Raw genomic sequence first — 26,582 nt, 5'->3', positions numbered from 1 at the left:
TTAGGTGTATCTCCTAATGCTATCCCTCCCCCCTCCCCACACCTCACAACAGTCCCCAGAGTGTGATGTTCCCCTTCCTGTGTCCATGTGTTCTCATCGTTCAATTCCCACCTGTGAGTAAGAACATGCAGTGTTTGGTTTTTTGTTCTTGTGATAGTTTACTGAGAATGATGATTTCCAATTTCATCCATGTCCCTACAAAGGACATGAACTCATCATTTTTTATGGCTGCATAGTATTCCATGGTGTATGTGTGCCACATTTTCTTAATCCAGTCTATCATTGTTGGACATTTGGGTTGGTTCCAAGTCTTTGCTATTGTGAATAGTGCCGCGATAAACATACGTGTGCATGTGTCTTTATAGCAGCATGATTTATAGTCCTTTGGGTATATACCCAGTAATGGGATGGCTGGGTCAAATGGTATTTCTAGTTCTAGATCCCTGAGGAATCGCCACACTGACTTCCACAAGGGTTGAACTAGTTTACAGTCCCACCAACAGTGTAAAAGTGTTCCTATTTCTCCACATCCTCTCCATTAAATTTCATTCTTATATAGAGCAGCAGTATGTCTGCTTTGTCTGCAGTGTAGCACTAATATTCAGATTTGCATTGTGTTTGTGCAGTGTCTAATAGGGGCTACCTGATCACTTGCTGAAGTCATAGGTAGTTCAGGAACTACCTTCTTATTTAGATTGCTAGGACATTTTCATAAAAATATTGTACTGTATATAATACTAAACTTACTCAAATCCTGCTTAAAATTAATAAGTATAAAGAATAATAATTAGTAAATGAGAATATATTCTGTTTTTGCATGGTGTCTTCTAGCCCCTTCTCCCACACCCAATCTCCTTGGAATAAGAGATATGGTAATGGAGCCCAGAAATTCATGATCCTACTTAGTATCCATCTTAGCAGAAAAATGTAAACAGTAGTGAGTTTTGTTTACTAACACTATCCTTAGACAATAAGAATAATCGTTAGGTACTTAAAATAACTCTCACTATGTTTAGGTCACTGAGTCAGTTAAAAGCAGACTAATCAGTAAAATACATTTTCTGGTTTTAGAGAGCTTATAATTTACAATAGATTAAAGGGAATGACAGTAACCCCAGCAAAATAATTAAGAGAAATGTGATTTACTTGTTACCTAAAAAGCAAAAGATACATTTTTCTCCAAAGTAAGTCATTAAAGATTGCAATTGTTTATACCAGAGTTGATTTACTAGCATGAAAATGATTGCTTAACCCTGCTCCCTGTGTTCACCAGGCGGGTTGGGTGAAAGCTTGTGTTTCAGATGAGCCAGCCTGGCTACAGGAAAAGATATTTGCATAGAAGACTGGGGACATTGCCACACAAGAAAATGAAGAATTATGCTTTTAAAATTCCTTTTATTACTGCCTTGATTAAATTGTTGTTTCCAAGGGAATGGATTTTCAGATGAAATTTTAATAATGCTTCAGATAATTCCAATTGTGTTCTTTCATTTTACTCTGCTTTCACAATATGATCATATTTGGTTTCACTTCCTGGTTAGTGTACACAAGCCTGTTGCTGGGAAATATTTGAATAAAGTGTTTATGAGAGAAGACTATTGTTTCAAAGTAGAGGAAGGCATTTTCGTTTGATTTAGACTTAGTTCCTGTAGTAATTTTTATAGAAATAAAATTTCTGACATGTAAATTGGTTAAAAACACTCTTTAAAAATAATTTAAAAGACTTATTTCACACTGAAATTAAGTTACCTTGTGGTGAAATCATCTCTTCTACAGAACTGTTTGATTAGGTACCAGTTGTGCAACAAATGAAATGTTTGTCCATAATTAGAGTAATTGTAACTTGATTTTAAACAGAGGTTTGATTGCATGCTGAGTGTCATAATGCCAAATGATTTTTCCATTGATTCAGGGCCCAGTGTATTCTTAAGTTGATCGTTTGCCCTAAGCATGTTTAACCTGGCCAGAATATATCTGGCATCCATTTGTGTGTGTTGTAAATGACTGTTCTTCTGTGTTACAGCTTCATACAAAATCTTTGCCTGTTCTAAAAGTGGTATTTTTACCATTAAGTATTTAATTCTACCAGAGTACTCAGGTATTACCTAGTCTAAAAAAGTACAAATCAAATTTATTTCTCTTTTGAAAAAGTCAGTTAAGAATTTCAGGAAACGTCTGCTTCCTTAAAATCTAATTACTTCGTCCATTTGCATCAGTTTACTGGCTAAATCTGAAAGTTTAATTTTTTAAAGCATAACTGTTTTTCTACTCAGAATTTTAATTTTGAAGTCCACTTATGTTTTATTTCTCAAGGTACCCAGATATATACCCTAATATAAAATTAGGCTTCCTGCTGTCAATCTTGAACTCTCTCCAATGAATTCTTTCTGATGCTTTCAAATTAATTTTCTTGATATATAATAGTATGTCCCTAAATGTATTTTTCTGTCATTCCATTGCTCAGATACCACCAGTGACTTCCTACTACTTATATCAAGCCTAAACTCCTCTCTCCTTGTAAAAAGATTTGAATATTCTAAAAGTGATATATTTACCCCCTAAAGCAATAATTTCTCAGGTGCCTGTTATGTTCTGGGCCTGAGTTAAGTCTTGAAAATTTTTTAGTGTGGCATTTGAGACTTACTTAGCATTTGATCCTAATCACCTTTCCATGCTTATCCCCATCATTTCTGTCTCATAAATTCCACTCCATCTATGTATCTGCTCACTAATTCATTAAATTGACCTTGGCTTTCTTTTGCCTTCTTTATTTGTTGTTCCATTCCTCCACATAAAATATTATGTGCCCTGTTATTAACCAACCCCTTTTACCCCTTATTCCTTCACCCCCTAACTATATAAATCTTACGCATCTTTCTTGGTCCAACTCATAAACCCTGTACAGTGACTATTGTTCTTCTAGTATGTATTACCTTAAGATGTAACTGTATAATTCATTTGTTTGATCTTTCTTGTATTTATGCCTTCTTTCACCAATGCATAAGCTCCATTTTGAGATTTAGGTCTGAGTGTGACACCTTTCAATTGCCTTCATCACCTGGGCCAGTTCTTTGCACCCAGCAGAAGCTTCATCATGATTGTCAAGTACACCTAGTGTCAGAGCATGTGCAAGATGTAATATTTCCACTTTCTCTTGGTGCCCCATGACACAAGTTGGTGTTACGTAAGGCCCTCTTCATTTCTACCTTTCTTCAACTGAGAGTGACAAAGTTGTTGCCTTCCTTAAATGGATAAGACTCTCCACACAATAAAAACAGATGGTGTTGTCAAATATAAATAGGTAAATATTATTTTTTGTGCATGGATGAGAGAGAAAAGACAGGAAAAAAACTACACTTGTAGTTTTCTTGGCACAGTCTTTTTACCCTTCAAATTTGGTTGCTAAGAAATAACCATAGATTCATCTGCTGTGTATAAAGGAGAAACTTAGAGACTCTGTGTGTTGTGCAGCTGATTTTGTCACTGAGCTATGACAGAGCCCCACCCTGATTTAGAAGTCATGTGTCAAACTTCCAGATGGAGAGTATATCTTTTGTCTCCTGGAAAACCATTGAAACTCTGTTTCCAGAGGGCCCATGTTTCTCCCCTTTGCTAAGACCAAGTGAAGCTGCAGAATCCTGCTGAGTTATGAAGCCCGAAGCCAGCCTAATGTGGAGAAATGACCTGTCACCTTTTTTGGAATGTAGGCATTCTATGTGATTCATATTAGTTATTTGTGGGTTATTTTAGAAGAACCTTACTCTGTCACTTCAGAGTGCCCAGAGCTGCCCCAACTTATTCTGAATGCTATGGCTGAGCTAAATTCGTCTTCTCTGCTGATGGGGCTCAAGTGGAGTCTTTAGTCTCTGCTAAAGGATTCAGGAAGCCTCGCATGTCACTAGAATTTGAGATGTAAATTGAAGGTAAGAAGGTATGAAGATTGTAAGATATTTTTGCAGTTTTTGCTTCCAAACAAGGAGGTCTAATTAAAACTCTTGTATCTGTTCAATTAATATTTAATAGCAGCTTCTACAAGCTAAGCCCTGGGATGCATTGATAAGCATGATACATGTAGACCAGACCTCAGAGAGAAATAAACCTTTAATCAAACAATTATTTATAGGTTTATGATAAATGTTATGAATGGAAGGGATAGAGAACTACAGGAGCATGTTGTGAAGTGACCTGTCATCATGTCAAGGAGGTGTCCCTTAGGAAATAACTTTGTTAGTCATTGACTCAGGGCATCAATGACTTAAACGACTGCCTTGTTTTGGCCTTGAAAGCAAGCTTGACCTTTTAAGTGAACTATCTGGCACTGTTTGAAATTGCATCAGCCAGTTGGAATAAGAATTCACTCTCCTGTGAGACTTTTCTTATACAGCATCATGTTATGTGTGTAACAAAGTCATATTTGGCCTTTGCCCCCATGTCACATCACAGAGCCCCATTCCTGATAAGAGTGTCCTTTGTTATTCATAGCAAGCCCCTGTTAACCATACCTAAGTTTGTTCTAATGTGGTAACTCATTGTAGGCACCTGGGTAGCTTCAGGATGGGGGCTGGTCACCAGAGGATCTAACCATGTGATTCCAGCATTGGAACTTTTATGCCCACCATCAACTTCTGGAAAGGGGAGAGGGACTGGAGATTTTCAATTACTAACGGCCAATGTTATTTAATCAATGATGCCTACATAATGAAATTTTCATAAAAACCCCTAAACAATGGGGTTCAGGTAGCTTCCAGGTTGGTGAACACATCGAAGTGCTGGGAGGGTGGTGAGGCTGGAAAGAGCAGAGAAGCTCCATCCTCCCACTGCCCTCAAATACTTTGCCTTTTGCATCTCTTCCATTTGGCTGTTCCTGAGTTGTATCCTTTATAATAAATCAATAATGGTAAGTAAAGTGTTTTCCTGAGTTCTATGATAATTTACTCTAGTAAATTATCAAATTTGAAGACAGCGTAATGGGAACCCCCAAATTTATAGTCAAGTCAAACAGAAGTGCAGGCAGCCTGGATTCCTGGGACTTGTGATTGAGTTTGAAGCAGGGGCAGTCTTATAGAATGGAGCCCTTAAACCTGTGGAGTCTGATGCTAACTCTGAGTAGTTAATGTCAGAATAGGATTGAATTTTAGGACACCCAGTTGGTGTTACAGGGAGTGATATCAGAAAAAAAGACATCTCACTCTGCATTTACCCTAAATGTAAACCAGACATTCTCCCTCTCCAGCTGAAGAGCAAATGGCAACCAGTGATTTTGATTACCAGCAGCCATTAACCAAGTTACAAATATGAAGCATTAATTTAACACCAAGGTAAAAATGGACATTTTACCTGAATCATAAGTGACATAAGAGCTTGCTCTTTCAAAACAGACTGGTTTTTTTCTGAATGCTCTTGCCCAATGCTTCATTCCCCACACCTTCCTCCATGGAAAATAGGAGCTGGAACAGATAAGCAGCGTTGGCTGACTGGAATCTTTTAAAAAGCCTTCTCTGGATTGGGCAGTTAGGCGTGTGCACTCCGTTGGCACAGTGAGCCAGAGATTGTGTGCATTCTCTTTTTGTCTTTTTCCAAATCCCCAGTTGACAGACATTAGGGGATCCATTATCATTCCATTATTGCAAGGCAGATTTGGAGAAGAATTTTCTACTGAGGTGGTTGTTTTGTCACAGTGAAACAAATGAGTGACATTCTGTGTTTGGGCCACATAGTTCTTCTGAACCCCTGGGCCTCAATGCCTTTTTTGAAGAGTTCTTTTTGACTTCGCAATAGGACCCAAATATGATGAAATGTCAATGTCTTTACAACACTTGCTATTTTGTTTCCCTGGAACCACAGTGGCATAAATAAAGCTCACTTCCTGGGTGGTTTTGTTTCAAAGATACTGTCCCAAGGCCCAAAGCATCCTCTTTGTAAATCACTTTGCTAGTAAAAGAATTAGCTTTCTTTATAAGAGTTCTCTTTTGCAACTGTTTGCTACTGCAGTGATTTTAGAGTGCTTCCATGATATTTATTTTACCACTAATATCAATTCTTGAGCCAGTGTGATTATCTGTATTTTAAAGCTGAGGAGATGGAGGCCTGTATTGGTGAGTGATTTAAGCCCATGCAGATGATGGTGGAGGCAGGCCTGGGACTCAGTCCAGTGTCCATTTTCCACACTGCTGCCATGGAAAACCAGCCCCTGCCTCTCACTCTCACTAGTACGAGGAGTGGAGAAACAAAATGAGACTGTACTCAGTTAACAGCAGACACATAAAAATTTCCTAATTTTTATTCATGTGTTTTTCCTGATTTTTATTTATGTGTTTTTATGTTGTGTGTTCCCCTGCTAGGGCTTGGGGGAACATTGAAATTAGGAAATTTGTACTTACCTAAAACAGCTCTAGAACATTTACACAGTAACAGATCAGCAAGTAGAGCAATTACTCTAACATGTGCAGGGTTGACTCTCACAGCAGTGACTGCTGCTGACCAGTAAGTCAAGAAAACTTCTGTAAAAATGCCTAGTATCTGTAAGCATAGACACCAGTGAAGTATAGATATAAATGAAGCCAGAGACTTAAAAAGAATCCCTTGCCATCACAGCAGGGTTCCAAACTGATTGGACTCCATGAGACAGGCAGCATGATAAAGCAAGAGGTGGCCATAGCTAACTGTGACTGAGTGAGTGCCCACAGCGAGTCACAGGGTGAAGCATCCTGTTGTCATGTTTGCACTGTTCTCAAGTGATCAATCATCACTGTGATCACAGAATTCATAATCCAGTCTGCCCTGCATTTTGGGTCAAACTTAGCACTCCTGGGAAGGAAACAGCAAGAGCCAATAAAACAGAAAGCAAGAGAAGCTGGAGATCACCACTCTTTCCCCTCACTTCCCATTGGCAAGCCTCCCCAACCCTCCCTGAGACATCGCTTTGTCTTTATAATAACAAAGCAACAAGTCAAGAGGTGACATGTTTTAGAAAGAGCTCTCTAACTGCAGTGTGCAAATGGGATTAAGGAGGGCAAGAAAGGAGGCAATTTCAGAGTCATCCAGCCCAAACATGACATGGGCCGCACCCAAGACAGTGGTAGCAAGATTGTAGAAGGGGCTAGTTTAAGAGACCATTGGATTTGAAGGAATAAAAGAAGAGAAAGTTTCTGGGTTAGGTGCCTGCCTTATTCTGTTCGTGCTGCTGTAACACCTAAAACTGGTTAATTTATAAGTAACATAAATGTATTCCTCACAGCTCTGGAGGCTGGAAGGTCCAAGATCAAGATACTACAGATTTGACTTCTGGATGTTGAACATGGTGTAGGAGTAGAAAAGCAACAGGGATGGAAGGAGAGAACTTACCCCTTCAAGCCCTTTTATAAGGCACTAAATCCCATCCTTGAGGGCAGAGTCCTCATAGCCTAATCACCTCCTAAATGCTCCATTTCTTAATATTGTTGCACTGAGGATTAAGCTTCAACATGAATTCTGAAGGGGACACAAACATCCAAACCATAGCAGTCAATGCCTTAGCCCTTGATGTTGCTATCAACCTGAGATTCGGGGATCAAGGAAGGCCAGTTATGATATCTAGGTGTGGGAGGAAACGGTAGATGCAGTTTGGGACACGCTGTTTGAGTTTCTTCCACACATCTCGGTATATAGCCAGGAAGACGTTGGGGAGATGATTCTGCGGCTTGGGGTTAGGGAGCTGGGCTCACCATATACACAGAGGTGGTGGATGAAACCTTAAGCATAATGCTCAGGATGTCACCCAAGCATAGCGTGTGCATGAGTAGAGAAGCTACAGGCCCAAGACTGAACCCCAGTGCTTAAGGGGTAAGCTAGTATTAGGAACCTTCCATGGTCCTAATACCTTTTTATCTTCAGTTAAAATTAGTACTTCCTGCCGGGTGTGGTGGCTCATGCCTGCAATCCCAGCACTTTGGGAGGCCAAGTTGGGACAATTGCTTGTGTCCAGGACTTTGAGCAACATTGTGAGACACTGTCTCTACAAAAAAATTAAAAAATAGCTGGGTGTGGTGGCATGTGCCTGTAGTCCCAGCTACTCGGGAGGCTAAGGTGGGGTGCATTGAGCCATGACCACAACACTGCACTCAGCTAAATGACAGAGTGAGACCCTGTCTCAAAAAAATAAATAAATAAATATATATATATATACACACACACACACATATATATGTACACACATACACACACCCACACACATTTTTGTGTATATGTGAGGCAGACTGAGTGCCCATAGCAAGCCACATGGTGAAGCATCCTACTTATTTGTAAACATGTAAATAAATTTTAAAAATTAATACTTCCATTAAATGCTTGGCTTGATGAACTTTTCTTGCTATAACCAATTTTTAGTCGCTTTTTCAGTGAGACCAGTTTATGAGTTGACAATTGTAGACATTGTACTCCTTTTCTAAGAAAACCTACACCATTGCTTTTCCTGGTGTTCTAACTTTTAAACCCCTTCTCAATCTTCACCACTCCAGAGGAGTCTTTCAGACTAGATATTCCCTAGCTCCAACCACAGTTAATAAACTCATAGCATCGTGGGAAACTGGAAGTAGAGACTCTATCAATCATTTGTTCTCTCTAACATTACATGTAAGGAAAGTTAGGTTAAGTGAGATGACAAGGCCAACATCATGCCGTCAGTAAGATGTAAAGTGAGGAGTAGAACTTGGGTTTCCTAACACCTAGTTGGGTATTCATTTGAGCAGTTCATGCTGCCTTGTAGTGTTGATCCTTCCCTATATCTCGGTAATGGTTACTTTCCTTCATGTGAACATCTAATCACATTACTACATTTCCCTCATCCACCAATATAGTTCTGTGCAGAGGCAGAGCAGCTGTTTCTCTATTATTAACTCATTTGATAAGGCTTTTAATATATCTATCTCATTTGGTATATCTTTTAATATGTTTGTCTCCTTTTATATGCCTTTATCCACCTGTGCTTTAGGTGAGCAGTTTGACCCCACATATCCAGAGACTATGGAAGTAACAAGGCAATCATGCAAAAATGAGTTTATTACGAAAGTCTCAGGGATATGTGGATGGATGGATGGATTGATCTATTTATTTCACATAGGCACCCAGTAAGTGTGTCTGCTATCACTAAGGCCAAGGATTGCTATTACTGTCTTGTAACCACCTCCCAAAACACACACACACAGACACACACACACACCCTCTGCATTACCACCACCCATCCTCCCACTTTCTTATCTTTTCCTTTTCTTCCCTGCCTTTACCTACCCTATTACTGCCATCCTTGATGCCTTCTGGTGGATTGACCTCTTAACAGAAGATTAACAAGAGGATCAAATACTTTGCATATCCATTAAATTATTAATGAATTTTGTAAACATGTGGGAGCTTCAATTGTTATTTTAGGAAAAAAAAGATCTCCCATATTCAGTTACCTTAATAGTCACCAGAAGATTTTTTAAATTTCTTGACTTCATATATTGCTATTTATCCTTTTTTTTTCTTTTGGAGACTTGGTCTCACTCTGTCACCCAGGCTGGAGCTCAGTGGTGTGCAGTCTCGGCTCACTGCAGCCTCGACCTCCTGAACTCAAGCAGTCCTCCTGTCTCATCCCCCTGAGTAGCTGGGAGTACAGGCAGGCACCACTATGCCCAGCTAATTTTTAAATTTGTTGTAGAGACATGATCTTGCCTTGTCGCCCAAGCTAGTCTCAAACTCCTGGGCTCAAGTATCTTCCCATCTTGAGCTCCTAAAGTGCTGGGATTACAGGCATGAGCCACCTTCCCTGGCCATATTGCTATTTAGTAAAGAAGACCTAAACCTTTTCTAGACAAATTTGGGGGATCACATTCTCTCTCCCACCCAAATCAGGATGTTTTCCCACCCAGGGAAGGATGTACCCTTCCTCTGGCTATCTAGCATGTCAACCTTAAGTATTTAGCAGGCAGGCAGGATGGAGGAATTCAAAGTAACAAACAAAATTGATAATTAAATATTTAGTAGTTATTATGGTAACCTATGAATTATGAACAAAGCAAATTCAACACATTAAAATTATATTTTTTGTGTTGGTATGTTTTCTAGTATATTGAGACCAACAATATATTTAATTTGTGTAACTCATTTATATTCATTTTAAAGTAATAAGAACAGTTTTCCTGTTTTACATGAGTATAGATTTTTTGTGGTTTATATATATATATGTATGTAACAAAATTTACTTTTTAAACTATTTTAAGTAATTTTTCCTTTTTGAAGTATTTTAACTATTTTTAATTCTGTGGCATTAAGTTCATTTATATTGTTGTACAACTATGATTATAGATTTTAAGTCATGACCCTCTGCTTGGGTGACAGTCATATCAGACCTGTCTGCAGCATAAATCTTGACTGGGATTATAGACATTTCATCAAAAAGTAGAGGTTACCTGCACAGGTTAACTTTTTAAAAACGTTGCATCAAGGTATATGAAAGGCTTCACAACACTTTGCCTTCCTTAGGGGCCATATAATAAATTATTAAGGAAAGTTACATTTCTTTTCACAACACTTTCTAGTAATGAGTCTTGTGATATATGGTGAGAACTGGCATGGAAATCACAACTTAGGTGGTAAACCAAACCTCCTAATATCTAATCTGGTATTTGTTTATAGGATCATACTTTAAAGGCAATGTTTAAAGGATTAATTTTAGATAAAGTTACTACTCTGTTAATAAATAATCATGTTTAGTGCTTACATTGTACCTGCTGCTGTGCTAAGCATTTGAATTGTAGTTGCCTCAATTAATTCTTAAAACAACTCCATTAGGTTGAAACCATTATTATGGTTATTATCCCCATTTTACAGATGAGAAAAGGGATACTCAGCTTATCTAAGATCAAGCAGATGGTAAACAACAAAGTCAAAACTCAATCTTAACTATTCTGCTACCTTCCCTTCCAAGTCTCACATTTTCATCAGTTTTAGGATAAGAACTAGGCCTAACAAAGCAACACATTGAAAACATGTGATACTCCTTTTTAAAGTCTTTCAAAAAGAAGGTCATATATGGGTAGTATGTTTTTGATTTATTTTAACCACATTTTAATCGGTATGTCTGGAAGAAAAGCCATGTAAAACACTATCATTTAACTACAGATGAAACTTGGGTTATTCATCTTGTTATTAAATTGTTGGTAAATGTTTCTTCATAAGAGGCTGTGCAAGCAGGATGTACCCTTGCTCTGGCTATCTATCATGTCGACTTTAATTATTTAATAGGCAGCCAGGATGGAGGAAGCACTTGTTGATTCTGTTTCACTAGATGGAATACTGAGCAATGAGCTAGGAAAACAAAATAGATCTCATTTTTAAATTGTCTCTTTTAGTTTTTCTAAAAGATACATTGTAGCTTTGAGAAAAGGAGAGCTGTCACATTCTATATAAAACTCCTTTTTATATAGCTCCTTGGAGAAGGCTGTGTAGCAGATGGCTCTTAGTCAGCTCTGTTGTGAATGCTGGGTCTGCTTATGAACTTGAGCAAGTTTGTTTCTCTGAACCTCAACTTTTTCACCTTTAGAGTTGGCTAATAATACCTACTTCACCAGGTACACAGTAAATGTTATCCTTCCCCTAACTCTATCACCCTTTTCCATTCAACAGATAATTATTGAGACTGTTAGTGTCAGGTTCTTCCTGCACACCCAACTCTTCTAAGAGCTGAAAGGCTGAGGCAGGAAGGCATCAAATCAGATATTGGTGATACAGTTTAATGGAAGCATAATAGAATTATCAGTATTCCCTAAATGCTAAAGAAGCATGAAGGACTAACTACTTGTTTAGGGGGACAAGTAGGGTAGCAGTGTTTGTTTTAAACATCTTTTGTGTTTAATAGTCACTTAAATACTGAACATTAAATGTATGTATTTGGTGGTCAGAAATTAGCTCAAGCACTAGGCTGATTTGCAATGCATGACAATTTGATTTTGTCTTTGGGTTAAGAGTATGTTATGGCAGATATAGCATTCTTTACAGTGATCATTATCAGATATTATTGGTTTTATGAGACTAAAGCTATCTAAGGACATGCAATATTGTCAGCTCAATCATAGCTCACAGCGTTGTGGAATTAGAACATTTATGAAGCACCTAATATGTGGTAGTCTCTCAGGAGACTAGAAAGGTCTTTGCCCTCCAGAGTTCAGGACAAGTGGGCACAGAATGGTATGATGTGCAGCATGCTTGTTTGGATGATACCTTGATAATTCCATTGGTCCCAGTGTTGTTCTTGTTGCATTATACTAAGGTTAACTTGTGGAAAAGGGAATAATTGTGAAATCATAATTTGATAAGATATTAAGGTCATTTTGGAATGCTGTGGCATTTATCCAGTGGTCCAACCTGATTCAAAATGACTCTCAGTCATTATAATGCAGCCAGTCATGCTGAATTTGACAGCAGTTCTCCATTCAGATTTGTGAAACGTCCCATTTGGTGAGTAAGTTGGCAAATATAAATTTTTCTCCTTTCTCCCTGAAGGATGAAGACTTAGCCTCTGCTTCTGAATTTCTGCCCCTGCCATGGGGTGATGGAAATGTCTGAGGCTCTGTCATTGTCATTTGCTTTGCCACCCTTCCATACCCACCATGTGTTTGCACCAGTGGTGTTCACAGATCTTTCTGAAAGCCAGGCCTTCTCCTCTGTACCCTTGGTTCCTAAATAGGTGGTGAAACCTGATCTGCTGTCCTGCATTTACTCAACAATTATTTACTAAATATTCATGGCACAGAGAGGGACAAGACTGACACAGGGGAGTGGGCTCATCACCGATCACTCTGAGCTCTGGGCAGTCTAAGGATTTGATGCCACTTCACACTGGTATTCATTAAATATTTGTTCACAGTGTTTTTAAGTGGAGTAGTGAAGCACTGTATGGAAAAAGAGTAGCAAAAGAGCCCTCTGGGTCCTCCTTTCGCCAGTTTCTGACCCGAAGGAAATAGACTCATGATATTTTCTTCCAACCACATTCAATACCATCCTTGAGAAAGGTTCAGTAGGTACTATTTTTGTTTAATCTAGTTAAATTTCCAGAGATTTAAATACCCCATTGATGAATCCATACGTAGTAGCTGCTATAATATCTAGGACCTTAATCTAACCCATGAAAGAGACATTGGGATACATCCTGGGATGCCGATAAATGAGATACTGCCCCAGCCCTCAAAGAATCACAGGCAATAGCTTCACATATATTAATGAACAATGTAAAAGAAATATTAGTAAATGACTTCCTGGAACACAGATGAAGGAGCAACAAATTCAGCCTGTGCTGGTCTGGATGGCTCATAGAGGTGATTCCACTTGATCCAGAATGGGACAGATGATGCAGTGGGATGTTCTTTTTTTAAATCCGTCTGTTATTTATGATTTTGAATTTTTCAAACTGATGAAATGGGAGGCTTTAATTTTACATAGTAAAGCCTTAAACTTATATAATTGCCCAAGGCAGGGTGAATGAGCATGATATTCCAGTGATTCCTGCCATAGCTGTCCTGCCAAACAAGGTCCCAGTGACTATGCCTTTAACCCAGTTCAAGTCCTTTGACCAGAGATTCTTGATATCTTGCTAGATCCATCCTAAGATTTAACTATCCCTACAAGACAAATATACCCAAATGGAAAACCAGGCTCAAATTCCAAAATTGTATAGTAGTTCTTTGTGCACTACAAAAAAGTTTGTTTTGTCAAATCCACCATCTCTCCTGACCAGAAAGAAACAAGATCATCAAGAGTAAGATCCTTTGGGGCTTTTTGTTTTTCTATCAGAAAGCTGATTGCTGCTGTGTTGTTCCTTAATCCTCAGTCACTTGGGAGCCGTTCCTTATATGTCCTTCGTTGGGAGCCTTCCTTTCAGGAGGAAGCTCTTAGTTGAGAAAGAAGAGAATTCTCAGTGTTATACTTATCTCCAAATCTTCCAGAATACCCTTTTATTTTTAGGTTATCTTGGAATTGACTTTTTAAGTTAAAATACACCCGTCTTGTGTCCTTCCTCTGGAGAGAGAATGTTTTTGAAGGGGTAGATTAGCTAGTTGTGTAACACTCATTAGCATAGCAAACTGGCGGACGTGCTGACGCAAGCCGCCTGCCTCAGCAGCTGGGTCGGTCAGAATTGCTTTAACAATCTTTGTCCTCTTTTTATCCTGCCTAATATGGACTATTTATACTATTCTAAGAAGCATTGTCATTTAGTGTTTCTCATTTCCTTCTTCCAACTTGGTATTTTTGTGTTTTGCTAAGGAGGAAGAAAGGTGAGAAGTTTAGTTATAGTTTCTAAAATTGGTTTGAATGATTTGGTTTTATCCCGAATAAAGAAACTCTGCTATATTTTGTTATTTACTTTACTTGACAGCAGTGGCTTCACCCTGAGATGACAAATTGTCATTATGAGAGAGCTGTCATTTATATCTTCTCAGCAAAATACTCCTCTGGTTTAGGTAAATGTTAAATAGGAGAGAGGAATAAAATGCATTAGTAAATATGCTGAAAAATGTTCAATTCAACTCAAAGAAATGCCAAATAAAGCAACAATAAGATCATTTTTCACATATGGATTAGCAATTTTTTTAAATAATGATTTCTAAATCTGGTGAGGTGCTACTCATACATTGTTGACAGGAAAGAAAATTGGTATAAACTTTCTGAGAAATAATTTGATGCTGTATATCAGAGGCCTTAAAATGTTTATGCTCTTTTGACCTAATTCCTTCATTTTTGAAGTATATGCAAAAAAAAATCATATGAAGAGTACTGAGATGTTTACAACATTATTAGTAATAAAAAAAGGAAAATTGAAAATTTAGTAGGGGAATGATTTTGTAAACTAGGATATACCCATGTGTGAACTATATGCTTCCATCAAAAATAATGCTTAAAGAAACTTCATAGCAGTATCAAAAAAGCCTGTGATATATAAGTGGCAAAAAAAGGTCTCAGTATTGTGCCATTGAATTTTACGATGGCATAATTGTATAAAACTAGTAGGTCAGCAAAAATTAAAAACTGGACAAAGAAAACTATCCCAAATATTAAGTCTTTCACCATGTTTCCCCTATTTAAGAAGCATAGATACTTTCAGTTTGTGTTTCTGTCTTACATTTGTAAAATCAGTGGTACTCATATATAATGCTATCTTATTCTCCATTAAAAATTCAATGTTTATGTTTTGTGCCTTGTAAGCTACTGTTGTGATGAAGTAAAATGTGTAGTTTGTGACAGTGATTTGTTTTTCTCCCTGGGTAATAGTTAACCTCTTCTGTGAGAAGTCAGAAGGTGATCTCTTCAATGCTTTCTTTTTAAGTAAGTTATCTTTTGTACGTTTCATAAAATTATTACATATGTTAGAAATTTTAGAACCATGTCAGTGGATAAATTATCTTGCAGTCCTATGATGCGTAAAATATAACAATATGCTTGTGATTTCTCCTTAGGAATTTTTCAAATTGAGACTAATTACAGAGGTTCCAGTTGACCAGCATTCATAGGGTAAGATTAACATCCTGAATTGTAAACAAATGGTAAAGATAATTACAATTAAGTTGGTAGCTTGGGGCAAATAAATACTGAATACTTAGTATGTAAAAGAGATTACTATTCTTACAGATGTTTTGAGTAAAATCTTTCTGAGGTTTTTAAACCAGTTAATAAACAGAAAATTACATCTGTATACCTTTTAGTAAAAAGGTCATCTTCCTAACTTTTATGGATTTTGTATGCAGGAAAATATATGTGTATATGATATTTGTCATTTTTTAACAGTAAAATCTAAGGAATATAATAAATGGCCATGGCAGACTTAGAGTCCATGTCTGTATTTTTCTGATTTTTGTTTAAGGTAGGATTTTTAATGCTACCATAGATTTGGTTTTAATGCTACCATAGATTTGGTTTGCATATTTCTATTAAGTAAAAGATGGCCATACTTTCTTTGAGTAGGCAAGCCAGAAATAAACAAGCCCTATACTCTGTTGCTTTCTGCAAACAGCATTCTTCTTTTGTAATTGCAGAAGATTAATTTTAAGTTAGATTGTAGCAGTGCTTTTAGCTTTGACACAATGAATGAAGAATTTGTACACTGTATTAAACAGCACAACTCTCTAATGATCTGAATACAGCTTGAAAGTGTCACCCAGCTCTGAACAGATAGTCTAGGTGAATCAGTGGTGAAGACAGGGTGTCTGTCACCTACTACATTCTAAACACCCTTTTTTTACAGATGAAGGTGAAGATCCTTTGACTTCTTAGGTATATTCACATTTCCGTTCTGACTCATTGAGTTAACTATAAATTTTTTTTAATTTTATAATTTCAATTTTTATTTTAGATTTGGATGTACATGATCAGGTTTGTTATAAGGGTATATTGCATGACGCTGAGGTTGGGAGTAAGGATGATCCTGTCACCCAGGTAGTGAGCATAGTGTACAATAGGAAAACTTTCAGCCCTTGCCTCCCTCCCTTCCTTTCTCCTTTTGGAGTCCCCAGTGTCTGTTGTTCCCATCTTTATATCTATGTGTACCCAATGCTTTGCTCCCACTTATAAGTGAAAAAATGTATTTAGTTTTCTGTTTCCGCTTTAGCTCACATAGTATAAGGGCCTCCAGCTTCATCCATGTTGCTGCAAAGAACATGATTTCATTATTTTTTATGGCTATGTAGTATTCCATGGTGTATATGTATCATATTTTCTATGTTTTTCTTTATCTTTTTTTTAACTTTTAAGTTTGGGGGTACATGTGCAAGTTTGCTACATAGGTATATTTGTGTGATGGGGGTTTGTGGTACATATTATTTTATCACCCAGGGATTAAGCCGAGTACCTATTAGTTATTTTCCCTGGTCCTCTTTCTTCTCCCACCCTCCACCCTTTGATAGGCCCCAGTCTGTGTTGTTCCCCTCTATGTGTCCATGTGTTCTCATCATTTAGCCCCTACTTGTAAGTAAGAACATGTGGCTTGCAGAACATTTGGTTTTCTGTTCATGCATTAGTTTGCTAAGGATAATGGCCTCCAGCTCCATCCATGTCCCTTCAAAGGACATGATAACGTTCTTTTTTATGGCTGCATAATATTCCATGGTGTATATGTACCACATTTTCTTTATCCAGTCTATCACTGATGGGCATTTAGGTTGATTCCATGTCTTTGCTATTGTGAATAATGCTGCAATGAATATACACATGCATGTGCCTTTATAATAAAATGATTTATATGTCTTTAGGTATGTGCCCAGTAATGCGATGGCTGGGTTGAATGGTGTCTTTGTCTTTAGGTCTTTGAGGTATTGCCACATTGTCTTCTACAATGGTTGAACTAATTTACACTCCCACCAACAGTGTATAAGCATTCCTTTTTCTCCACAACCTCGCCAGCATCTGTTTTTTGACTTTTTAATAATATCCTTTCTGGCTGGTGTGAGATGGTATCTCATTGTGGTTTTGATTTGCATTTCTCTAATGATCAGTGATGCTGATCATTTTTTCATATGCTTCTTGGCCATGTGTATGTCTTCTTTTGAGTAATGTCTGTTCATGTCCTTTGCCCACTTTTTTATGGGATTGTTTTTTCTTATAAATTTGTTTAAGTTCCTTAGGATACTGGATATTAGACCTTTGTCAGATTTGTAGTTTGCAAAATTTTCTTCCCATTCTGTAGGATGTCTGTTTACTCTGTTGATAGCTTCTTTTGCTGTGCAGAAGCTCTTTAGTTTAATTAGATCCATTTGTCAATTTTTGCTTTTGTTCCAATTGCTTTTGGCATCTTCATTATGAAACCTTTGCCCATGCTTATTGTCCTGAATGGTATTGCCTAGGTTGTCTTCCAGGGTTTTTATAATTTGGGGTTTTTATAATTTGGTCTTTAATCCATTTTGAGTTAGTTTTTGTATATGGTGTGAGGAAGGGGTCCAGTTTTAATCTTCTGTATATGGCTAGCCAGTTATCCCAGCACCATTTATCAAATAGGGAATCCTTTCCCATTACTTGTTTTTGTGTTGTTGAAGATCAGATAGTTGTAGGTATGTGGTCTTATTTCTGGGTTCTCTATTCTGTGCCATTGGTCTATGTGTCCGCTTTGTACCAGTACCATGCTATTTTTGGTTATTGTAGCCCTGTAGTATAGTTTGAAGTCTGGCAATGTGATGCCTCCAGTTTTGTTCCTTTTGCTTAGCATTGCCTTGGCTATGCAGGTTATTTTTTTGGTTCCATGTGAGTTTTAAAATAGTTTTTTCTAGTTCTGTGAAGAATTTCAATGGTAGTTTAATAGGAATAGCATTGAATCTATACTTATATTGCTTTGAGCAATATGGACATTTTAATGATACAGATTCTTCTTATCCATGACCATGGAATGTTTTTCCATTTCTTTTGTGTCATCTCCAATTTCTTTGAGCAATGGTTTGTAGTTCTCCCTAGTTATCTGTATTCCTGGGTATTTTATTCTTTTTGTGCCAGTTGTAAATGGGAGTTTGTCCCTGATTTGGCTCTCAACGTGACTGTTGTTGGTGTATACGAATGCTAGTGATTTTCACACATTGATTTTGTATCTGGAGACTTTGCTGAAGTTACCAGCTTAAGAAGCTTTTGGGCTGAGACTATGGGGTTTTCTAGATATAAGACCATGTCGTCACAAACAGGGATACTTTGATTTCCTCTTTTCCTATTTGGATGCACTTTATTTCTTTCTCTTGCCTGATTGCCCAGCAAGGACTTCAATACTATGTTGAATAGGAGTGGTGAGAGAGGGGTTATTGTGTGCTGGTTTTCTTTCTTTCTTTTTTTTTTTTTTTCTTTTTTGCTAAGGAATGTTTTACTTCCAATTATGTGATCAATTTTAGAGTTTGTACCATGTGGCAATGGCATTTAGAAGAATGCATATTCTGTTGTTTTGGTTGGATAGTTCTGTAGATATCTATCAGGTCCATTTGATTCAGTGCTGAGTTTAGGTCCTGAATATCTTTGTTAATTTTCTGTCTCAGTGATCTGTCTAATATTGTCAGTGGGGTGTTAAAGTCTCCTACTATTTTTGATTGGGAGTCTAAGTCTCTTTAAGGTCTCTAAGAACTTGCTTTATGAATCTGGGTGTTCCTATGCTTATGAAGCTTCATTTGGCCAGATATGAAATTCTGGGTTAAAATTTCTTTTCTTTAAGAATGTTGAATATTGACCCCTAATCTCTTCTGGCTGGTAGGGTTTCAGCTGAGAGGTTCGCTATTAGTCTGAAGGGCTTTTCACTGTAGGTGACCTGACCTGTCTAGCTGCCTTTTTAACATTTTATCTTTCATTTCAACCTTAGATAATCTGTTGATTATGTGTCTTGGGAATGATCTCCTTGTGAAGTATCTTACTGAGGTTCTCTGCACTTCCTGAATTTGAATGTTGGCCTCTCTAGCTAGATTGGGGAAGTTTTCATGGATGATACCCTGAAATATGTTTTCCAGGTTGGTTCCATTCTCCCCATCTCTTTCAGGTAAACCAATCAGCCATAAATTCAGTCTTTTTATATAATCCCATATTTCATGGAGGCTTTGTTCATTCAGAAAGGCCATCTTCCAACTTTGAGATTCTTTCGTCCAGTTGGTCTCTGCTGTCTGCCTGTCATTTGAAAGGTGAGAGTGTGATTCAGAAGGGACTACATAGGGAGTGGGTTTTGTTCTATGTATTATGGCTTGCTTACTGTGGTGTTGGGGGGTGGTCAGGAAAATAGTCTTATAAACAGCAAAAGGTGATGGAGAAGGATTTGAGGTTGCCTTCTATTTACACCTTCTCTGTAAGAATTATCCAGCAACTAGGGGCTTATGCTTGTGTTAATATTACAAGAATATGGCTACAACTTCTTTTATTTTAAATAGATTTTAGAAAATATGGTAGCTTACTAAAAACTTCAAAGAATTGAGAGATCTTTTCCTAAAGAGAAAAATATTATCTACATTAAATATATGATGTGTTCTATAACTGCCAGAAATAAGTAAAAGCGAAGCAATATTCCTTAAAGTTTAGAACAACTCAGATGTCGGCCGGGCACGGTGGTTCACGCCTGTAATCCCAGCACTTGGGGAGGCTGAGGTGGGCGGATCACGAGGTCAGGAGATCAAGACCATCCTGGCTAACATGGTGAAACCCCATCTCTACTAAAAATACAAAAAATTAGCCGGGCGTGGTGGCGGGCGCCTGTAGTCCCAGCTACTCGGGAGGCTGAGGCAGGAGAAGGGTGTGGACCCTGGAGGCAGAGCTTGCAGTGAGCCAAGACCGCGCCACTGCACTCCAGCCTGAGCGACAGAGCAAGACACCGTCTCAAAAAAAGAAAAAAAAAACAACTCAGATGTCATTAGGATTTCTAGAATTTTTCAATGGTTTTAATTCACTCAGTAACTTTTTTATTTATTACTTACTATTTATAATTATTTGTTTTATTTCATTTATTCAATAACTTTCTCCGAGGGCTTCTGATGACTAGGGTAATTTTCCTAATGTTTAGAGTATTCATCAAATTGTTTCCCAGACCTGTTATCTTACTACAGTTTTGGGTCAGAAGCTCTGGAATGGCAGTTGTGTGTCTCTCTTCTCCTTTGGTTTCTGTGTATTATTTTATGATAATCTCAGCTTCTTTCCTTGAATTCTGATTTTTGTGTTTCAGAAATACTGTGCTTCTCCTTTACCTCACTGACGCTGCTTCTCTATCCTTTTTCACTCTTCCTTATCTATTTTATAGAGGGGTCAGCAATTCTGTCCTTCACTCACTAAATTCTTTCTCTCAAATAATTCATTTCTGTGGCACTGACCACCACTTAAATGTTGATGACTTCCTACGGTGGGCTAAACATGGCTGCTAAGGCCTAGCAACTCTGCCCATCAAGAGGTGGAGTTGATATCCCCACCCTTGGAATCTGGCTGGCTGTGGTAGGTTTTTTGATCAATAGAATGTGGCAGAAATGGTGTGGAGTAATTTCCAAGGCTGGGCCTTAAGAGACTTATAGCATCTGCTTTTGTGTGCTTGAAATATTCCTCTTAGATCTTAGTCTCTTGCTGTGAGGAAGCCCGATTAGCCATATAGAGGACTGGCAAGGCCCCTGGTCGACAGCCCAAGCTGGGCTCCCAGCCAGCAATCAGTAGAAGCACCAGTGTTGTGATTGAGGCACTTTGGGCCTTCTAAGTATTCTAGCATTCCAGCCGACACCATGTGAACTGCCAGATCATCCCATAGAATCATGAGAAAGTATAAATTGTTACTTTAGCCACTAAGTTTTGATGTGACTTGTTACACAGAATAAAGAATCAAAACAAAAATTGGTACCTAGAAGTGAGATGCTGCCATAACAAAAAATCTGGCTTTTTGGCTTTGAGACCAGGTGTCAGTGAAGGCCTGAAGGGCAGTTAGAATACTATTGCTATTGGAGGATGTCAAATGGTACCCTTGTTTTATATTGAGAAAAAAGTCAGCAAGACCATGACCTACAGTAACATGGAACATAGAAAATGAACCTAATGAACTTGTGGACCTAGCTTAGGAGATTTTCCAGCAAAATATCAGAAGCTCTGAGTGACCCCTTTAACTCCTTTTTTAACTCCTTTTTTTTTTTTTTTTTTTTTGGTACTATGATCAAAGTATTTCAAGAAAGAGACCAATTAAAGAAGAAACTATTTTATTTTAAGCAGACTTTAGAGGAAGTATTTCCAATCCTGAATTTTCTCAGACTGTAAATCCAACTGTTTCTCATCCCCAGCTCCTCTACCCAGCAAAAGACCAGTTCCTCTACCCAGCAAAAGATACTCAAAGAAAGAAATGACCTCAGGTCCAAAGATCAGATCCAGAACATTACTGCCAGTAAAACTTGGTCTCAAGGTGAAAATAAAAGCAAAGGCATAGCTGTAAGACCCTTCGTTAAAACGTCAAAAAGATTGAAGGCAGTGCCTCATAGAACCTCTCAGCTAGATGGAAGGGCTTCTAATAATTTCAAGGGTCTTGTCCCACAGCATTCTGGAACTGATTTAGATGACAAGATCCTGGACTTCAAGCCTGAATTTGATGCCATAGGGAGATGAAGTTTTTGGGGGGATTGGGAAAGGGTTTAGTGTGCTTTGCGTGTAAGAGGAATGTAAATCATTTCTGGCCAGAGAGTAGACTGTGGTGGACTAAGCATGGCTGCAGACTTTTTGCCACTCCTCCCATTGAAAGGTAGAGTCCACTTTTTCCCTTGAATCTGGACTGGCCTTGTTACTCCTTTGGCCAGTAGATTTTGGTGGATGTGTCACTGTGTAGCTTCAAGCCTATGCCTTAAAAGAGCTGTAGCTTTTACTTTTGTGCTTGGAATGTATTGTCTTAGAACCCACCCACCATGCTATGTGAGGATACTCAAAGAGCCACATGGAGTCTCACATGAAGGAGTTACCAGCTAGCAGTTAGCACCAACTACCAGCCTAAGGAATGAGGACATTTTGTACCTTCCAACCATCTAGAAGGTGTGCCAGCCAACACTATGAAGTAAAAAAAGCCTCCCACAGAATCTCAAGAAATAAAACCTTTTCTTAAGCCATTAATGCTTGGAATGTGCAGAACAGTTAGCAAAAACCCTTCCATCTCTATTGTTGCTGAGTTCTTGCCTCTCCCTAGGAAAGGCTCTATCACCCTGAATACACCCTAAAGGTTTGAATGGTTAGGGGATCTTTTTCATTTTTGTACATTTAATTATTATATAAATATTTATTTTGCCCCATGTGCTAGAAACTGTGTAAGATACAATCATATCATAGGATCAAAATCTGAATCCACTTGACTCCTGCCTCTCTGTGGACCTCTTTATCTGATGTTGCTAGGTGGTACTGAATTTTAATTTCCCTTGACTATGTTATTCTTTGCTTTCTTTTTAAACATAATGTAAACTTTAGCCTTATTATTCTATTATAAAGTATTGAGTTTAAGAGAAAATGTATTCCCATTCCCGTACCTGACAAAGACATGTTTTAAAGTACACATTAAACAAAAGAAAACTGCTTTTCAATTACTAAATGCAGTGCTCAGTAGGACAGAAAACATACTGCTTCTCTTAAATGCTAGACCTTTAAAACATTCGCTGGATGACAGCACTATTGAAATAGCCTTTCAGCCGCTCCCTTTGTTTCTAATCCCTCTCCCATAATCCATCCTGCATCTCTGTATAGCTCAGTGATTCACTGTTCTACTGCTTCACGTTCCTGAGTCTCTGAAGGATTCACGTGGAGATGGTAGTTGTTACTTTGTAGTCTGTAGAGGGGAGAGAGCATCCTGGAAGTCTAGTGCAACTTCCAAGAAGACTTAAAAGATAGGCGCTTTTCTCAGATAGTTTATTGTCTATCTTGTACGCTTTCTCCTCCTGGGGAGATTTGGGGGAAAAAAGAAATCTGGCCTCTGCTAGACCAATTGACTTGCTCTTTGGGAGTAAGGCCTGGGTTTACATTTCTTTTAAAAATGCCCCAAGAGGTTCTAAGGTGAAGCTGAGATTGAGAATCACTGTCATTAGGTTTGTGATTCTTGAAAAGTGGTCCTTGGACCAGCAGCATCAACATGAACTAGGAATTTGTTAGCAATGCAATTCGTGAGACCTACTTCCTACCTTACGAATTGGCAGCTCTGAGGGATGGACTCATCACTTCATGTTTTAATAAGCTCTTGGTGATTTTTATGTACATTAATGTTAGAGAACTACTATTAGAAAAATCTTCCTTTCTAGGTCTCAAAACTACAACTGAGTTTGGGAAGCATGTTTGTTATTTGAAAATCACTGTACTAACAAGATTTGAAAGAACTGGAAAGGGACATAAGGAAACTGGTATATCAAATGTTATTGCCGGTGATCATTTAAGTACTTGAAATATGTTTAATGCTTGTCATTAAGTCTCTCAAGAATGGTTAAATGAGTTACTTAGCATAAAGAAAAGGGGCAAATTAATCAGATACTGATGCATTGTTTCCTAGAGAGAGAACTCAACAAAAGGTGAATTTAAATTTCAGTTAGATATATGTTAGTCCCAAGAAACATCTTAATGGGAAGTAGCACTAAACATTTTGAAGGGATATAAGGTGATTTTTAAATCAGTTTTCAATGAGAGTAGTGTAGAGAACCGTTATTTGGAATTATTCAGCTGTAATCCCTGCGTGGGGTCAGAGACAGATCTTTGAAGTAGCATCCAGTTCTCAGTATATAATGACACTAAATACCATCTGATCGTCATTTGTTTATTTTTTCACTTGTTATTTTAGAAATGCTTTCAAAGTAAAATAAGGACTACTGGGAAGTAAAGATGCCTAACTTGAATGTTGATGTTACAGTCTTAGAGACTTTGGAGTAAGATTGTCAAGTGAATTCATGTGTTTTGAAAAAGCTTTTATGACTTCTTAATGAGGTTTAAAAGCTGAAAGAATGGGATTAGAACCGTAAAATCCATTACTCTTAACATTTCTTTGGATTGATTTAGTGTGTTTGTATATTAGAAATAGATATTTTATTTGGATTGAATCATCATTGTTTACTAAAATATGGTCTAGAAACAATTTCCTGGACAGACAGTATTAAATGGCATAATGACAAAGGATAGCTATGCTTAAACTCTCTAGTTAAGCATTTCAAATAGGAAAATTATCATCATTTTATACATAGGAATGCTGAGACGTTTTATATATACTTAAATCCAGATGCTATATATTTAAATATTAAGTTTTAGTTCAGTAGAAAATATTTAGTAGGAAAATGTTTAGCTGAGAAAGTAGATTATATGTAACGGAAGACATTACAGAAAACTACATTTGCATCCTTATTCAAACCCAGTTATAATGCAGTTATAACCCAGTTATAATGCAGATATTGGATGAGTTAGGAAAGAGCGCTAATTAGCTTTTTCTTCAGCTTTTGAGAGACCTAAGACTGTGGCGTAGTTAATTGGATTGACTGAGGCCATGTGGTCTGGTGTGCATGAGGTTGGGATTTGAGTCTGAGGACCTAGGTTCCAGTTGCAACTTTATTTCTTAGAGGTTTTGTCACCTTAGGCAAGGTAAATTCTTTGAGACTGCCTTAATTTCTATGCATATAAACATAAAGAGTAATACTATTTATTTCAATGGCTTGTTTTCAGTATAAAACAAATTAATGTAAATGAGACATGCTTTGAAGGTAGAAAAACATGTTAAATTATTAATAAAGTAGAAAGTATATTTCTAATATTTAAGGAGAACTGTATAAGAAGAATCATGGCTGAGTAGCATTTTTGAATTATGCAATAAATTCTTTTCTGGCATGTTACAAATGCAGCTGCTGTGGAAGAATATGTAAAATGTTTCACACATCAGATGTCTTTATCATGCTCAGTGCACATAAATGCAGTCATGTGATATAAGTTGTAAGACTTTTATAAAGGCTTGTGAATTGTGAATGAGAAATTCTTACTCCAGTGGTGCCCTATAGTTATGAATTAGTGTACAGCTAGGTTCTTATACATACTAACTGTGCTTTCTAACCTGCAAAACAATTTGATGCTGGATGGTGACTAATTGTAAAATAGGCTTTGCACATGACTTGGTAAACCCAAAGTAAGTTTCAGACATGCCCAACTTTTTGATATTTGAAATGACAAGCTTAAAAGATTATTGCTAAAAGTATCTTAAATACAATTTGGGGTCAGTACTCTTAGGAAGATTTGAAGTACTTTTTAAAAAGGATTGTATACTATAAAATCTCCCTAGAAACTTTTTTTTGAGGTTTCATAGGCACTAAAAGATATAATTTTTACTTTCAATTAAAAGCAAATTCTAGCATTTTACAATTTTCTCACAGTTCAAATTATCAATATATGTAATTTAACTATCACAAATTATTGAACTATAAATGTTACAAATGGCTTTATTAACCTCTAAATTAAACAAATCTAACATAAAGCCTAAGTATGTTTAATAATAACATAATTTCAAGTAATTTCAGCCATATTTCTGAGCTGTATCTGAAAAAGTATATTAACTTGTCACTTTTTCTAATGAGATTGGTAGGCTAAATTTTAGGAGCACTGAGACTTATTTGGATAGATGTTTGGTTTTAAATATGGGTACAGAAATCACTTGGTGTGACAAGCCATCTGAAAAATGCAAATAAGAACGACTGTATTTGAGGAATGAGTGAGAGAAATTAACATATGTCGACTACTTAGAAAAGCTGTGTTCATCTAAGTGTTGTAGACACAGAATTTTAAAATATGTTGTGTTTAAATTGCTGTAGGAACTAACCTGTAATTGAAAGGAAGTTCAGGGAGTGAGTATGGTTTAATGAATGTGAGTGGGGCCCTGTAGATACACCTTTGCCAGAATGTGCCCCAGTGTGAAAAGTAAACTGACCTATGAAACTCTAAGCCAGGCACAGTGGCTCACACCTGTAATCCCAGCATTTGAGAGGCCAAGGTGGAAGGATTGCTTGAGGCCCGGAGTGTGAAAATCTATTTGCCATATCATGTCTTATGACAGAGAGGACTTCTGGAGGCAGTATCTCCAGTTTGTTTGTTTGAATAACTATAGCTATTTCAAGATATTTATGTTT

The 26,582-nt window shown here is 37.5% G+C and overlaps 2 protein-coding genes across 2 annotated transcripts in view; both read left to right on the top strand.

Annotated features, from left to right (window-relative positions):
* LOC129031185 (uncharacterized) overlaps positions 1-26,582 on the top strand; it is a 56,644-nt gene that overhangs the window by 26,942 nt on the left and 3,120 nt on the right. The window lies entirely within an intron of this gene.
* The window catches only part of LRRC8B (leucine rich repeat containing 8 VRAC subunit B), a 28,183-nt gene continuing 17,065 nt past the window's right edge, over positions 15,465-26,582 (top strand). Inside the window, exon 1 of the mRNA XM_054477114.2 lies at positions 15,465-15,519. The gene's annotated coding sequence lies outside the window, so the exon portion shown is untranslated. The remainder of the gene's footprint in view (positions 15,520-26,582) is intronic.

Source organism: Pongo pygmaeus, chromosome 1, assembly GCF_028885625.2.
Source record: "Pongo pygmaeus isolate AG05252 chromosome 1, NHGRI_mPonPyg2-v2.0_pri, whole genome shotgun sequence".
NCBI lineage: Eukaryota > Metazoa > Chordata > Mammalia > Primates > Hominidae > Pongo > Pongo pygmaeus.
Note: the sequence above shows the minus strand (reverse complement) of the source record. Positions and strands in the feature narration are given on the sequence as shown.